We start from the raw sequence: 14,980 nt of genomic DNA on the forward strand, positions 1-14,980 counted from the left end.
TCAAATCTTTTTATTATGTTTTCTAATACAGCTGTAAGTAGGAGCTTTCAGGTAAATTCATGTCAGGTATACTGGTTTGTTCCCAGAGAAGCACAAATGTTGCCAGGTACATTAAAAAAAAAAAGGAAGGAGAAGATTAACCAGGGCATGGTGACAGACATCACTTTAGGCAGCTGAACATAATTAATAACACGGGATCCCATCCGTCCACCTGCCCACCCATCATCATCATCTCCCTTAACAACAACTAAATACATGAATCCAAACAGCACAAACAAAGAAAAAAAAAGAAAGAAAGAAAATACCAAGTAAGCAAATGTACCCAAATGGAGAATAAAATAATTTATAGTAATAATAAAAATAATTAGCAGAACAAAACAAAACAAAAAAATGAAATAACATGGGGGAGCATCAAGGTGCTTTCTGGGTGAATGGTAGTTCTTTCAAGATATGCTAAAATGGCTGCAAGGTTTTGTTGAGAGTATTTTTGGATCCTGCAAGGGAAAATCTGTTTCGTTCTAATTTGATGTGTTCTAAGATTTCCCTTAGCTATCTATCATGTAAGGGGGAAGCGGCATGTTTCCATTTAAACAGAATAAGGTGTCTTGCTTGTAAAGTTGAAAAAGCAATCACATGGCATTTTGTAAATGGCAAAGTAGATCTTGTGGAAGGGACCCAAACAGGGCTTTAAGAGGATCAGGGTCCAGTGTCAGGTCAAGCACCGCTGCAAGGGTGTCAGAGATTTGGCGCCAAAAATCAGTGAGGTTAGGGCGGGACCAAAACATGTGTGTGGTAATCAGGTGATTGTTTCCGCCTATTGCAGCTGTTCTTGGTGTTCGGGTAGATCTTTGACAGCCTGACATTTGTATAGTGCACTCTGAAAAGCACCTTGAATTGCATTAAACAGTGTCTAGCACATGTAGAAGACGAATGGACTGAGTTGCAAATTTGTTGCCACTTTTTTGAAATCGGGTTGACTGTTATGGAAGGATCATCCTTTTTAGCGTCGTCCTTTCTTGCTAACCTGGTTCCTGAGGCCATGGTGCCTAAACAGTACTTTATTAACTTTTCTAAGAAAGTGAAGTTGGCGTTGGGCTGCAGAGAAGCAATTTTTTACAAGTCGGTGCAGGAGAGCGTAGGGTGAGCATGTTACTCCATGCCTCACTCGACCGGAAGTCTCCCCGCACCCAATCTACTGTTAATCTACAGCCCTGTTGGGCAGATAATTTCCACAATACCACTAATGGTGGTACTATGCAGAACAACTGAGATAATCACGTCTCTGTGGCAGTGACAGTAAGACCTGATGTAGTGCACTAACCTTTCCAGCCAGTGTCAGATCCTGCTTTTGTGTCTGAGGGTTATGAAAATAGGTTAAAAAAAGGTTCCCATGACTCGTTGAATGTCGTCTTTGAGCTACTGAAAAAAATAAAAAAGCAAAATCTTGAAATTCAGAGAAGACATTACATCCTGACCCCAGTGACCAAGTGTGGGTGGGGCAGCATCCTACCATTTCAGCAGGTCTAGCTAGGAGCAAGGAAACAATGATCATGTGGTGTTCTATACAACTCAGGTGGTATTTTTTTCCACCAGTAACACCAAACAGAGCAAGGGTGGGACTAAGGCTTATTTTGTATCTAATACTAAGGAAGAGTATTTGGTACGACCTCAAAAAAGCATTTAACACCATAGATCATTCTTAACTACTTAAAAAACTGAGGCCCTGTATACACGACAATGTGTCATTCAAAATGCTAAAACGCAGTGAAAGAGCTCTATGTTTACATGCAAGCACTGAGGGACTGAAAACACTGTAGTAAGCATACCAGGCCTGTAGTTTGGGCTATAACTGTCTTGTCTAGAAGCAGCTTTTGGTAGATCTCCACCAAAGTAGAGTTGGGCCGATCATCTGTTGTATTGAGGAATGCTAAGAGCAGAAGTGGAGCAACAGATGCTCATTTTGTTAAAGACAGTCACAGATTCAGCAGACTGAGCAGCTCAAGCATAACGTGGTAGTCTGCGAAGATTGTTACAACAGTCAGTTGCATGGTTGTATGGGCATGGCAGAGCTTGATGTCAAGGTATTCACTAAAAACGCCAGCTTGCTGTTTACATGGCAACAGTGGCAGTAGCGTTTCAGAAAAAAAAAAATACTCTGGAAGCCATCTTCAAAAGTTTCCGTTTTAGGTCAGCTAAAACGTCATTTCCGAGCAGGCAAGAGGCAACAATACTTTTGTGTTTCATCCTAAAACCTTTGTCCGGTAAACAACTCCTTAGCAGAAAATGCTATGAGGGGGTGGCACATCAGTGGGTAGCAAGAAAATAGGAAACAGTTCATTCAGATAAACTGTATAAAATGAGATCAGTACACCATTCATTGTGGGGTACCTCAGGGATCAGTCCACAACTGTCTATTTTGTTCATCAATGGTTTTATAAATGCATCCCATATGCTAAAGTGTATTCTGTTAGCAGATGGCACTACTTTATTTCACTCTGGAAATAATATCTCACAGATATTGGATGTAATCAAAAATAAAGTGAAAAAAATGAAAGAATGGTTTGCTAGATGTAGATTATCACTGAATCCAAAAAAAAAAAAAAAAAAAAAGCACTGGTGCCTCAAAAATCCAGGTTCTACGCAAAGTTCTGGCACAAGTTGAGTTCCCTGTTGTTGCTCCGTTGATTCATCCCTAATCAGATTTCAATTTGGCCGTTCAGCTCAAGCTACATCCAGTTATAGGGACCAAAAAAGGAGGATTTCTGAGAAACTGGCAGTGAAGACACACAACAGACAAATTTTCAAGGAAAGCAATCTGAAGGACAAATTGTGCTGGACATACCAGGTGCCATTTTGAGCCATCAACAGGCTGTTTTCAGGCCTAGCTGTGCCAATCCCTCAGTATTACCATGATAAACAACAAGAAAATCAATAGCATTAGCACGTCTTCCATTATCTGCTCCTCACTCTCTGCTCGATGTCTTTTCAAAGGCCAGAATCAGCCCAGTTTGTAGAGCAACACACGGAAACAACACACAGGGATATAGACTGAATCTGGCTTTGCTGGCTGAAACTGGAGGTTGAAGGTAAAAATTCATGCAGTAAAGTGAAGGAGTGTTTGTTCATTTGATAGTGTGTGCAGAGAGAGATGGACGGAACAAAATCAAATGTCAAAGCAATTTTATGCAGCAGCTTGTTGGTGTTTGATCAGAAGTGGAGCTGAAAAACAACTCCTCACAGCGAAACAGGGAAGTAGAAGACTCACGACCTCATCATACATGTGTTTGAAAAACCTTGACCCCCTGCGGTGAAGCATTGGGTGGTTTTAGATCTCAAAAGAATAAAAGATTCACTCCAGAAAAGCACGTAGTCATACAGTATATGAAACCACCATGAACTCTTGTAACTGTATTAAACAGTCGCAATGCTACGTGTTACTGTGTTGGTAAGATGGCCTTCAGGTAATAGATTGGTCGAAGCCCTTAAAAGCATTCATTCTGGAGATTCTAGTTTCTCAGTAAAAGTGGCTCCCGAATGGTGAAGCTGTGGGATCTGGACAGTGGCGTGCACCGACTGTTTGAAGGGCAGGGGCTAAAAGAAAAAAAAAGACACACACAGCATGTTTCTACCACCGAGAGGGCAGTATCTTGCTTTACACAACCCTTCCATGATGTTCGGGTCAAATCAGACCGATTTACAACTTCATTCAAACATAAAAAAATTATTTTTCCTCTGATCGCCTCAAGGTCTCATGATATCCTCCACACCAGGCATTTGAACATATAAAATTGCTGATCACCACTTTCATTAAATTTTGACTGGTCCAATCAACTTTGAAACACTTGTGGTGTTCCCGGTCAAAAATGACCGGCATAGAAAATGAATGGGTAATACTATATTATGTTCATCCATGCACATTTTTGCTTACAAAAGGGCATTTTTGAGCATGTTTTTGCTCCTAAGAGGTCACTGCCGTAAGTGTTTGTGAACATTTGGTCCAGGAGGGGGCCGACCACCCCTCTACCTTCACACTACAGGATTTCATTTAATTACTGAACCAGAGAGAACGAAGCACCATGTGATCCTAGGTCATCTGTCAAGGAAACAAATGTAAACAAAACTTTAAAAAATCTAGGTGAGTGTGGTGCTGCTGGCTGAAGCTGATGTTTGCTGTAAAGAAAAGGAAAAAGAAGATAAACTGGTTTGGATAAAGAAGTGGTTCAGGAGACACGAACAATAGTTTGTTTCTGATCGCTCATTTCCAGTTCCTTGTAGGCAGCTGTCTCTGATTGGCTATTGTCATCCTCAGAGAAAATATCAAACAAAAATTATGACATTTATAAAAATTATTGTGCTGACAAGTCTGTAAGCCAACCGTGGCGCTTAAGATTGACCTGTCACCTGCTGACACTAGGAGATAATTCAGGGCTGACCTCAGCCCCAGATCCAGATTTCTCCACAGATTGCTGGGAGGGCCGAATCAGGGTCAATTCTGCCAAGCAAACCTGTAGTATGAGCTAGGCTTAACTATTCAACATTCACTTTTTAAATGCTAGGGATATTAAGTCTATTTGGTTTTAGCCTTTTAAAGTTCCATCCAAGAAAAAAATAAAACGGAATTAAGTACTTTTATAGACAATTTTCCATGCTGGGCATGAACACAGTATTGCAAGTTTATACACTAAAATAAATATAACAAATAAAAATGTTTAATTGAAAAACTTATATCCTGTATTATTAAACAAATCGATATTTTTTTACCATATAAACACAAAAAGTACCCTGAATTGGCACTGTTGAGTACAGGTACGGACTGCGAGGCGTCACTACCATATTGTTTCAAATGTAAAAGGTACCCATCAGTAATTAAGATCAGAAACCATAAAATTCTGAAAAATTATTTCAGATCAGGTTTTACTATTATTTTAGTTTTACATTTGAAAATATTGCAGTATACATTTTAGATGTCACAGTTTTGATGTTAATGAAATGGTTGGATACGGTAAATGCTGCTTCTCTAATAGAACTCAGTTATAAAGCAGATTTCTAAATGTAAACTGAATGAAGACATCAAATATTACTTTATAAAATGACTTTAAAAAATTTACTCAGCAAATGACACACACACAGTTTCCCTGTTCACTCAGACTGATTTATTTGTTCTCAGAAATATCCAGCAGCAGCACGCTGGTGATGGGGAGGTCTGTGGTACCTCCTCCTGATGCGATCAACACATGTCCCTGTATGGATGAATTGGGGTGTGGTCGTATGCAGATCGTAGGTTGTGGGCCCACGCATGTCAGTTTACAATGTTTCTGATTCACTAACGTGCACAGTAGAGAGAAGAAAATTGGCTGGTGCACACGTCATGAATCAGACGGTGATTTTGCATGAACACTGAACTTGTGTGCAGAGTAGAAACGTTTCTTCACATTTATTAGTGAATGAGGCCCAATATCCCTGACTTAGATCTGGGCATGGTGAGCAGGACCCGAGTTCACAGCAAGTCTCCTCTTTATGTCGGGTTATATTTCACATAACCACCCACTAACCATACATCACGCCTCGGTCACAGCAAAAACATGTGTGTCTATGAAACCAGAGGGGGGTTTGCAACTCCTTTCAATGTACTGGAAGACGGTGATGTAGCTATTAGACTTTTGAGTCAAAAGATTATGATTTGGGCTCAAAGGCAAGAAAAATATTTGTTCTCACTGGGCAAAACAAATGTTTCTACCAAACCATCTAAAAGTTAGAAGAACCATACTGGCGTGCTTTTATTTTAAAATGATGATTACCTTGAGAAACATGACAGAAAGGAAAGGGTCAATGCTACAGCTCAGGAGTGAAAGCTTCACCTTTAGCTTCTCTATGTGGTTTTTCTGAAAGTGTTTAGCTGCACAGATACTTATTATTGAATATTCCTGTTGCAAATTCAGCAGCAGTGCTGAAAAACATCCCAAGGCTGAACTTCATGAGTGAAATATTAGAATTTGAATTCAAAAAGCTGTTTGGGGAAAACGCAGCTCGGTGTCCTCTTTTAAAAAAATGACATTTTGATTACTTTCAGAGAGAAGTTCTTCCAGCCAATGAATAAATCAAATGATAACTGCAGTTGGAATTAGAACCATAAAACAAATCATAACGGCGCCTCTCAGATTAGACTAATTTTATTACAGCTTTAGACAAAACGATCAGAAACTCCCTCATAAATATCGTCCATCCACCACAGGCTCCACAAATGTAAAACCTGCTGCTGCATGAATATTTCATGGTGCAGCTCTGAGGTGGATGATTTCCATGCTGGAGCTTGCAAGTCCTTTATCTGTGCCTCTAAACGAACCCATTAGCTGACCTTTCAGCAGTCAAAACCAAGCTTAAAGATAAGGAGGGATTGAAATTCAGACTGTTTGGGCTTCCTGTGTCGCTCTGCACACACTCCTGATTTGCATTTTTTTCTTTCTTGGCATTTTAAAAGTTCAGCTCTAATTCTATTTGTGTCTTAATTAATCCCTCTCCGTGGGAAGGTGCCTCACAGATTCCCGTTTGGAGTTCTCTGAATCCCTCCTCCCTTTCGTGTTTGACTCACTCTTTACACTCCGTCTCCCTCCTGCTCGCACCATCACTGATAAATTCATGGGAGGGTCTGTTTCTGATTAACAGCCCAGAGGTGCTTCAGGAGCGTAATGAGTTTCTCTGACATGTGTGTGTTGCGCTTAACTGGTCATACATTCCAGTACATGAGAGTGTGTCCAGTGTTTTCACTCACGTAGCGCCGATAGCCAAGAAAAACTGTTCAATCTTCATTACCGCTCCTACCGGCTGATTGGCGTTTCTCTGCCATTCACAGTTTTCCCTGCTCACACGCTCTCCTCTCTCTCCGCACTCATCCCACTTTAACTCCCCATGGGGTCGCAGAAACAAATTGCACAGTAGGACTCCAGCTATACCAACTCAAAGGGACTAATTAAACATCGATACGTTTTCCACAAATATGCCGAGGGAGCATGGTCGAGGTAATTTGCAGCATCTGTGGCAGTTATGTGACTATTCTTACTTTTCCGTTTCAATAGGTGTCTTTGATAATTTGGATCGGTGTCTTTAAAGACAAATTGGCCTTGTTTTTGAAAATAAATCTGTAAGGAACAAGCTAAATGCTAACCTGGCCTTGAGCATGCAGACTTTAGCTGTTTCACTGGGCAGAAGAACTCAGCAGACGCATAAACTCAGGTCATTACATTCATTAAAGACACGTTCCAGTGACTTTCAAACATTAAGAGCAACAGCTTTAATTCATCAAATCTTGGTTCTTGTTTAAAACAGATGAGAACCATTACAAGGAAGTCATTCATACAACAGAAGACAAAAAAAAGTTCAGACATTTGACCTGGCTTAACTGTGATTTTAAATATTGGTATCAGCACCAGCATTGGTATCAGTTTTGGTATCAATGTTGTATTGGTTTAGGTATCAGTATCAGGACCATATGGTATTAGCATTGGTATCTGTATTGGTATCAATAACAGCATAAGTATCATAATCTGTATCTGTATTGATAATGTACTGATATTGATATTGGTATCAAAATAAGTACCTTAAATGGGATGAGCATTGGTATCAGCCCGTCGGGGGGGGACAAACGGGTATGTTTGAATGGCCAGTGTGACCGCGCCTTAAAAAGGCAAACACCCCCAAAAAAAACTAAAAACAAAAAAAAGAAAGCCTTGTGACACTACATCTGCTAGCCTGCAATCATGAGACAGAAGAGAGTATCATTCTGTCTGGATTTGGAGTGGTTAAATTTCTGTGCAGCCCTGATTATTATTTTTTAATGTCTAGTTAACTGCATATACAATATATTCATCTCTGCTCAAAAAAGAGTGGTTAATAATCAGCAGTTGGTGATAGTATGTGGGGTCAGGTTTATAGGAGGGTTTCCATTGACTTGATCAGGAGGGGGGCCTCAAAATGAAATTATGCTTTAGGGGTGGGGGGGGTCCCAGATGATTTTGTCCCAGGCCCAGCCAAGGCTGTCAGCTGGCCTGGGTATCAGTAGAAGTATTATACCAGTATTGGTATTGGTAATAGTATCTGTATTGGTATAGGCAAAATTTGGTTAAAAACCTGTACTGTAAATAGAATCTGGATTGGTAAAAGTATCAAAATTATTAGCAGTATTAGTATAGGTATTAGAAAAGGCATCTATTACATATTGCTATTGGTATCTGTATTAGTACTGTTATCAGTATCAAACAGGTATCAGCAATGGTGTTGATATTCTGTCAGTATTTTTATTTAAACTAGTATTGGCATCAGCATTGATATGAGCATAAGTTTTGGTACTGGTTTGGGTTGATGATGTTAGCTTTATTTGCCATTGCACATGTTTCAGAGGGACAGGGAAGGTCAAGAATGAGGAAACAGTAGTATTGAAATTGTGCACAGAATCTGTAGTAGTATCAGTATCTGTATTGGTATAAGCATAAGGATCAGTGTCATATCTGTGGTAGTGGTTTTGTTATCACTATTTCAGCAGGTATATGTTTTGCACTGGTATCAGCAATGGTATTGATATCGTATCAGTATCTGTATCTTTATTGGGATAAGTAATGGCTTCTGTATTGGTATCTGTTTTAGTGTCATATTGGTATTGGTATTGGTACTGGTTTGGGTATAAGTATCAGTGTCATTAACAGTATCTGTATTTGTATCAGTTATAGTATGGGTGTCAGGATCAATGTCATATCTATTACCTATTACTATCAGTATAAGTATTGGTACTGGTGTCATAGTAGATATAAATATGTTGCTATCAGTTTTAGTATTTGTATCAGTATCATTATCAGTATTGGTTTTGACATGAGTATCATCCACAGGATTGATTACAGTATTTATATCTGTATCAGTATTGTTGCCTGTTTCACTCTCAATGAATCTTTACTGATGTTTTTTCTTTGATAAACTCCGGCTCCTTCCTGAGATTTCTTTCTTAAATGCTTCTTCCAAATTCCTCTGGACAGTTTGACAAACAGAGAATACTCATGTTGCTCAACAGCTTCATTAATTTTATAGGGCCATGTCTTTTAAAGTGGCCTTCTCCTGGTTATGTAAATCTGATGAAAATATGAGAGGATCATACAGAGTATCCACCTGGTCTGGGATTGCCTCGGGCTTCACCAGGAGGAGCAGGAAAGAGATGCTGGGGGAGAGAGATGTGGGCTCCTGCCCTTACAACCTGACCCAAAAGGAAGCAGATGGATGAATGAATTGAATATGATAAGGCACCATGACTATTCATCAAGACTATCCCTGCATCTCCCAACCCACTCTCTCTGTTTTAAATCATATCACAGCAGAGGCAGGGTGCTCACGCATCATGGAACCAGTCTTTGGGTTCCATGTTTCCATTTTCTCAGAGCACTCCATGAATTCTTTGTCACTGCAGGACTAAAAGCTGAGGTCGAGAGTTCATCCTTGACCTTGACAACAACAGAACAAAGAAAAAAATCTCTTCACAACTTTTCAGCGTGGAGAGCTTAGGGGGAGAAAAAAAAGTGTAATGGAAGCATTTACAATTTCGTGACAACTGAGCAAACAGCAACTGTTAGAAAAATGATGCTCTGAAAAACTGGTGAGATTGTTACCTCAACAGCTGACATTTTCTGTTTGCAAAGATTCAGCGCTCATGGTAGCTCTTTGTCACAGCTAAGTGTGTTATTTCATAACAGACTAAGTGTGAGCTTTTGTTTTTTTCCTCTCCACAAATAACAGCCCCATTCATCCTCTGTGTCTGCAGTATTGGGTGAGCGAGTGTTGGAGAATTTCTTCAGCACAATAAATAAAAAAAAAACAACAAACCATTTCAGAAAAGCTTTTATTGATTCCTAAAGGACACAGGCAAGTGAAGCAGCCCAAGGACAAAGACACAAAGACAGAGGAGCAATAAGAAGTTGTAAAAATAGAAAAATGAGTTATACATTGTGGTGTTGTGTGTAACTTTTGAAACAATGAAAACTCTGCTTTCAATTTAACTCAGCCAGATCTCACTGTGGTTCATCAATTCAACAAATTCAGCTGCAGCACTCTGTCATCCCTCCATCTCTGTATTTCTTCTATTTTTCTTTTTTCCTCGTCAGTCTTCATCATTGCCCAAAACTTCTGTTTTTGAATTTGTTTCTTTTTACTCTGAAAACAGTCCCTCTCTCTCTGATTCATTTTCAAATTATTTTATTTTCACAGATTTTCTTCTTCTAATCATTCTAATCATGTGAACTTCTTAGACCTTAACTTTCCACAATAGCCACTTTTCAACCCTGAAAACCAGACACTAATTGGTTCCTATGGCATATTGTTTTCTATGTTTCCACTGCAGGTAGTAAATACATCAATTAAAAAATGAATACAAGTTATAATACACCACCAGACGAGCAGATGGCAGTAAGACAACAATAAACAGAGGGGAAAATAAAAACGCTGTGCCTGCTCCACCAATCAGAGATGTTTAGATCTCAGGCCCCGCCTCCTTAAGTCTCTGGATCTCTTGGAAGTACCAACAATTATGAAACTGAATTAAAATGATTGTAATACACACCAAAACACTTATGATGCAAACCAAAATGCAAGGATTACAATATGAACAAAAAAGGTCACTGTACAAACTGTAATGATTAAACTATGAACTAAACCTAAATCATTAATGGACTTAGTGTACGTTCATGCAGGACACGGAAGTCATACGCTCAGCTGTGATCAGCTGACAGGCTGATGTTAAATCTCTAACTTCTCTCAACCAACCGCAGCGTGTGTCTACACTCAAAAAAGGAACATTGGTGTTTGTTCAATCAGCATAAATAAAACATGTAGCTTCTACCAGATTATTTCGTGTTCAGTGGTTAAACATTCTGCAAAATTGTTAAAACAACAAGATCACTTTATGTTAACTGAACCTAATTAGTTTAGGTAGGAATCCCATCTGCAAAACCTCTCCAGAGCAGGAGGTGGCAGTAATGTACAATAGGCCCTATTCATCAGAGAGCAGAGCCAGAGGACAGCAAGGCAAGGCGACAAGGCAAGGCGGCGTATTTAAATCATGTCTTTTCTCCGTCTTATCCATGCTGCCTTTTGCTACCCAGCTACTGCTGCCTTAATAATTCCCCCTCCACCCCAGCCTCCTCCTATTAAGACTCTGTATGTGTCCTATTGATATGTCTGCATCCCTCTAATCTGTATGTATGTATGGGGGGTTTGCTATGCACTCCCTGGAAAGCTCAAGCAAGCTGCTCGGCTAACCCAGGGAGTACTCTGAAAAGCAGAGCTTTAACACCAATTCTCACTGTATCCATTTGGCAATAACTGTTCCTGACCGAACTATGCAAAATTAAAAGAAACAATAACTGTACAAACCAAAACCATTACAATACAAACCAAAATGACTACAATGTGATTATGATACAATTCAATGGCATTATGATGCAATTCTAATGGCATTACACTGCCCTGCCAGTAGAGGGCAGTAAGACAGACTCGAAGTCTGTTCAATAAAAACAGTGCCAATGGTTCTTTTCATTGGAGAGATTAACTACCCTGAGAATACATTCGGACTGTGGTTCCTGAGGTCAAAACATGGAGAAAGTTCCTGCTTTGTCTCCTTCCTGAGCCTCTTTCTCTCCACTGAAACCCTGCCATCAGTACCCCTCATGTTTCTGCCCGCTTCCTCTCAGGCTGCAGTCATTCACCCCCTCCTTTAGCCGTCCCTGTTTGCCTCCTCTCTCCTCCTCTTCCTCTTGTTTTTGCTCCAGACTCTGCTCCCTGTATAATCTGTACTCTCTGGACGCGCTGATTCAGGGGACGCTCTGTTCTGTTCTCTATTGTGTTTTGAGTGAACGCATGCTGCAATCTGTTATCTGTCTGCCCAATTTTACACTCTGCATTGGAATAACTTTAACTTTAACACACCGACAGCTCACACACACACACACACACACACACACACACACACACACACACACACACACACACACACACACACACACACACACACACACACACTCCTTTACCTTGGCTGCTGGCTATCTTCCCTCCTATGATCTTTCCCAGGCTGTGGTGACAGACATGGCTTCTTACAGAAACAATATCACCCTTCCCTCGCTCTGACCACACACACACACACACACATACACACTGACACACACACAGATGGGGGGATTATGCGCTATCACATTAGCGGTGAAACTCTGGGTTAATGGCCTTTACATCATCCAGCAGAGGATGAAATGTGCTGCTTTGACTCTGTGAGTGTGTTCAACCCTCTGTCTCTTTCTCTCAGCATTGCTGTCTGCCCCTTTTGTTAAAGTGTGAGTCTTTATGGACATTTCCTTGCAGCTTTAATGCTGTATTTGTTATTTGAAATAGGAAAAAAACAAGTTGACTCATTTATGACATTTTTTTACATGGCAACAGTCGCGGGGGCTTCTGGAATGCTTGGCTCCAAAGTGGTTTAAAGAGGTGGCAGTTCAAAGTCTTTTAGAAGCACTGCACTGACATAAATGAAAGAATTTTTAGCATTTAAGCTACATCAAAGCCTTAAAATCAGCATATACTGTTTTATTTTAGCACTTAGCCACAAACTAAGAACAAGTCAAATTTTTACAGTTGCCAAAAAGGAAAAGTAATGGAAATCTGTCTCGCACCCTTCTCCTTCCTTCGCTTGATTCATTCACATATTGCTGTTCCTGTTTGTTCAAACTATGGAAGCACAAATCAAAAGCATCCCTCTCCTGTCCTCATGTGACGAGCACAATAACCGTGATGTTGATCCCCCTCCTCCTCACTCTAATGAAAAGTTATGACTCTGCAGCTCAGAGAGTTTCCCCACTTTTTGCCCGCTCAGGATCCCTCAGTTCATTATTTCTGTTTGTCCTCTCCGCCGCTCTTATGCCGCCGACTTTCAGCTCTCCGAACGTCACCGGGTTTAACTCACGGCCTTTTTGAGTTATTAAGAGAGGTGCACAGGGACTGAAACAGCTGAATGAGAATCTGGATTCAAAATTAAAAAAGAACAAAAATTCAGCGATGCTCATCAAAGCCTGAGGCGTAAACAAAGTGTCAACAACAACAGGAACCTGTAGAGGCTGAATACACAAATTACCTGGAATACATGCATGTGCTCAGTTAATCACAATTCTGACACCGAACTTATCATTTTTTAAATTGCAGTATGAGCTCATATGTTGTCATCTGCATTCTGAGAAAGATTTTTTTTTTATTTTATTTTTCTCTAATCTAATGACATCAAATTACATGATATGATGACATCTATGTCAGGCTGCTCCTCAATGCCACGTCACTATTTTTGCCCTCACACCTTTTTTTAAGTATTAAAAACAAAGAAAATATAAAAACTAATTTACAAAAAATATTGTTGTTTTTTTTTTAATTCTAGATTTAACAAATGCACCGAAGTTTGGTTTGTTCCTCTATAAAGATTTCTGCCAAAGCTGTATCCAAAGTCCCGCCTCTTCTTGATCCCGATTGGTCAGGGATCAGGTAGTAATATTTAGTGCAACAGTGTTTCATAAGTTGTTCTCTTTTCTTCTAGAAATGCACGTTTTGAACCAATGGTGTGCACAGGAAGAGGGAAGGCCCAAAGGTTGATAACGATGCGCCAAAGTAAACTCTCAGGCACCAAACCGCTTGCTAAAGTGCCCCATTGAGCACAAAACCATGTGCTAAAGTGCCCCATTGGCCACAAAACGTGTCCTGAAGTGTACTTTCAAGTCAAAACTCATGCTAAAATGGACTCTGCATGCCAAAGAGACCTCCAAGGTGCCAAAGCCCGTGCCATGCCATCTCGGTAGTCAAAATGTGTGCTAAATTACACTTTTGATTCAAAACATGTTAAAGAGCCCCTTATGGGGCGATTTTTTGTACTAAAGTGCCCTAGAACTTAGTGCCCATTTTCAGTGTGGAGCACTTTTTTTTCTCTTGCCCCTGCCCTTTAAAAAGTCGTGCACACCACCACTTTGAATCGAACAAAAGTGTTTGTGACTGTTAAGATCATTGCTTGACATGTCAGAAGTCTCTTATTCTCCTCTCCCATTCTCCCTCCCCCTCTGCAGGCAGATGGATGATGCTGATCCCTCGCTCCGGAGGTGTGGAGTGACAGATGACAGAGAGATTGATACAGCGGGAGAGAAAGAGGCAAGCCACGTCGGGAAGGGTTCTGGCTGGTGGTAATGGAAAACAGCGACAAAGGTCAGAAGCATCGATCGCGAGGCGAGGAGACGTAAGTGAAAAGATTCACTGAAGCTGTGATCACACCTTCCTTTCTCTCTTTGCTTAGGCTGCAACAGTTTTGTCCCTCACTGCTTCTCATAGCTGACTCTTTGTGCTGCCTCATCACTTTATGAAACACACACTTTGTTTGTAACACTCAATATCTCTGACAGAAGGTGTTTCAATGGCATCCCTCCGTACAGAGCAGCACTTTTCTGTTCTTCAGGCTGGTGGCTTAAGCTGATGCTAGCAGTGATGAGCTAAACCACAGCCTGACTCAGCGTGTGCATGTATTTCTGCTCAACCTAAAGTGTAACCTAAAGCTTTCTCTGACGTATTCTTCCATGTAGGTGTAATAGTCATTAGGAGAGTGAAACTGATCACGACAGGAATAATGAAGAAAACCACAGAGGAGTTTGACCTGTACCGTTGCCAGTCAGCAGGGGGAGCTCAAAATGTTTTGGCTTCATTTCCAGGAGTGAAGATCCTGGCCAGGGTTTAATGCAGGCCATATAACTCATTAACCCACAACTCTAACCAGAATAACGACTCAAACTGCATTTCTGCTGTCAGAACTAGGGTCTAAATTTGGTTCTGGGATAAACTGACCCCCTGAAATCACACCACCTGGAGGGTTGGACTTTCCAGAGGTCCAGAGACTCTCGGGATCCAGCTGTGATGGACTTGGACTTGTTTTAGTATCTCC

The 14,980-nt window shown here is 40.5% G+C and overlaps 1 protein-coding gene across 3 annotated transcripts in view; it reads left to right on the forward strand.

The window, feature by feature from the left end:
* The window catches only part of htr2cl1 (5-hydroxytryptamine (serotonin) receptor 2C, G protein-coupled-like 1), a 200,255-nt gene that overhangs the window by 135,528 nt on the left and 49,747 nt on the right, over positions 1 to 14,980 (forward strand). For all 3 annotated transcript variants that reach the window (XM_074662248.1, XM_074662247.1, XM_074662249.1), the window contains one exon: positions 14,118 to 14,284. The gene's annotated coding sequence lies outside the window, so the exon portion shown is untranslated. The remainder of the gene's footprint in view (positions 1 to 14,117; positions 14,285 to 14,980) is intronic.

Source organism: Halichoeres trimaculatus, unplaced genomic scaffold (genome assembly GCF_033239565.1).
Source record: "Halichoeres trimaculatus isolate MK-OKI-2021-1 unplaced genomic scaffold, fHalTri1.1 fHalTri1_scaffold_22, whole genome shotgun sequence".
Classification (NCBI taxonomy): domain Eukaryota; kingdom Metazoa; phylum Chordata; class Actinopteri; order Labriformes; family Labridae; genus Halichoeres; species Halichoeres trimaculatus.